Source organism: Acanthisitta chloris, unplaced genomic scaffold, assembly GCF_000695815.1.
Source record: "Acanthisitta chloris isolate BGI_N310 unplaced genomic scaffold, ASM69581v1 scaffold3296, whole genome shotgun sequence".
NCBI classification, from domain to species: domain Eukaryota; kingdom Metazoa; phylum Chordata; class Aves; order Passeriformes; family Acanthisittidae; genus Acanthisitta; species Acanthisitta chloris.
In genome coordinates, this window is record NW_008678522.1 from 6,753 (window position 1) to 9,673 (window position 2,921).

A 2,921-nucleotide genomic window follows, 5' to 3' on the forward strand; every position below is an offset into this window, starting at 1 on the left:
CTGTACAGCTGCTAGTGTTGCAGGCTGCCACCTCGCTGAACCCGCTGCACCAACATGATGGCATTGGTGAGCCTCCACTTGCAGGACAGTCAGCAGGACACCCCTCCAGCTGCTCTCCTGTCTGCAATACCTGTGGGTGAAATGCAGGCAAGTGCATTTGAGTTAGACGTACATCTGACGCCAACTGCATCTGGCAACCACTCTGGCACTGCAGAGGACTGCCCCAGGATTTCTAGTTATTTTTAATTCAGCATCAGATTGGACCCAGTTGCTCCTGGTTAGAGATCTTTTTGCAATAACAAACTAAGATTACATGAAGTGCTTAAAAAAGAATTTCACCCCTCCAGGGCTAAATTACTTCCACTTATATACAACTGTCATATCTTTAAAGGGCAAACCCAGAAAACTAACACTGAAAAATATAACTCTACAACTGAGATTATCTGCCTGCCTTCTCTAGGCAATCACATCTCATATCTGTAAGGTCTCTCATAGCAAAAACCAAAATTCAGGCTAAGTGGATGGAAGATTTATGTACAGAATAGGAAACAACAGCTTGGGAGGAGGTGTATTTGATTGCTGGAGCCAGTTACAAAGGCAAACCTCAAACACCATACAACTGCTTTTACATAGCATCTCACTCATGTCTGGTAAAACCACTCCGTGCTTGCCCAGACTTTGCAAACTACGAGTCACCAGCTGAGAAAGGCAAGGTGACGTGCATGTTATGGAAGCATCCAACACTGGCAAGCAGTCCACTCCCATATGTAGCTCAGCATCCTTTCCAGACATTTTATAACTGATGTATTTTTCATGAAATAATAATTGGAAAGCAGGGAGAATAAAACCCCACTCTGCCAACTTACCTGTCCCACAGGAGGTCTCACCTTTAGGGAATTTAACTAGGAGCCAAGTTACACAGGAACATGAAGAGCTCACAACTTCTCTACACTTTTTGTGAATATTCCCAGCCGTATGATGAGAGAACAGTAATGCTGCACATAGTGCCTGCATTCAGCCCTGATTATATACCTGGGTTAATAATTGAAGCACTTAACCCCAGGGGCAAATGGATTTTCCTGAAGAACACAGAAACTATGGAGAGGGAAGCTCAACATGTCAAATGTCTACATGTGGAACTGCTCATAGCCCTTTGTTCAAAAATATTCCTATGAAGAACATTTTACTCTCCTCAGAATTATCATCAATTTTTCTCTTACTCCCTTTTCAGTGATGACACAAAAGAAAAGTGGAAGGGGAGAAAGGAAAGATGAGGAAAAGACTAAACATTTTTTTTGCTGGTTTGTTGTGGGGGTTTTTTTACATTAAAAAAGATCAAGTAATTTACATAGAAAAGTCTACGTGTTTCTGTTTTTCATCCCAAAAAAGGACAATTTCCATTTTTTTTCTAGTTCTGCCTATGGAAAATATCCCCTGTAGGGTAATTTTTTTTTTGTTTCTTTTTCATCTTTTTATGTGCAGTCAGGGCTCAGTACTGCATTTTCTTCAGAGAGCAGCACACTGGGACCAGTGAGTAACTGGTACCTTGACAAGAATCCTAGCCCATTCTTCAGCCACAATTGTATCTTAGATCTCCAGCTGCTCTAAGTGCTTGGGTGGCTCTTCCCTAGGACTGAACTCTGCATGGCCCCTCCCAGGAATGATATGAGAACAGACTTTCACAGCCAATAACTGAAAGGTCTCCTTCACTGACAGAGTTATAGATATCACTGCCTGCTCATGTCCCTCTGCAGTTTGTTTCTCTCTTCCCATTAAATCTGATGTTAGGTATCACTAACGTCACGAGCTGTCAGACTCTCTGTAAGAGCCTAGATGATCCTTGGGGTGAAATGCTGCTGTAGCCCATTTCTGACCTACTGCCAACAAGTCCTGGAAGGTCCTGATTTAGGCCCTGCATGGAGACACTCAGGTACAGCGGTGGTGAGTTCAGCTTACGAGGATCTGTATGATTCCTTGGTCAAACACTCCACTGTGAGTGGAAGTGAGTGCAACAGCAGGTTGGTCACTGGTCCTTTTCTGGAGTGCCAACCTCTTTGGCAGTGTATCCTTATGTATCCCAGGGCTTTGGAAATAGAGTGTAAGCTTAGGAACAGGGCATTTGTGTCTCCTCACTGCAATGTTCATATCAAAGGCAGCTATACCCCTCCCAATAAAATCCCAGGATTTAGAGAGGCTGAATTGCTATAGGCCTCTTGGGTTCATTCAGTCAGATGCAATTTCTCATTTAACCTTTTTAAGAGATCTACCAGTTGCCAATCTTGGCTTCATTTTCGCATTCTTAGAACTGCTGAGCAGAAAGGTCAAATAGCATTAAATACAACAAAGAGCAAAGGCTGCTTCCTTGATTCTGATTTTTTTTTCCTCAAGAAAGGGAACAACTTGGAATTGGTGATGCAGTCTGGGATGTCCAGGGTGTGTAACCTTCCATAACTGCTCCAGTCTCAGGTTTAGAGAGAGAGGATGGAGTAGCTGCCTACTCTGCTGTGTTCATTGACATTGCTTCCTCTGAGGTTGTCTCTGTTGCAGAAGGAGCCTGTAACTCACTGACTGGTCAACAGAAATTAGGTAAGAGCAGCTGAGATTGTTCAGAAAAATTATTAATCTTCCAGTATGACTGTGGCTATCCAGAAATCCTGGACAGTGGGACAACACACGCACACAGACCATCTTCGACTGCGTTTGCAACCAGGAGTCCAGCCCCTCTGGAAACATGTGTGATTGCCTCATGCATGGCTCAGAATTGTCACTGAGGAAATGCTGCATCTCCTCAGCCTTTGACTCTCCCACAAATAACGACACTCATTCCCAAGAAGGAGGAACAAAACAGTCCTGGCAATTGTTTGGTACCAGCAGCTGAACTGCTTTGAAAATCCAGACTAAAATTTCCGAAACAAAGCAGT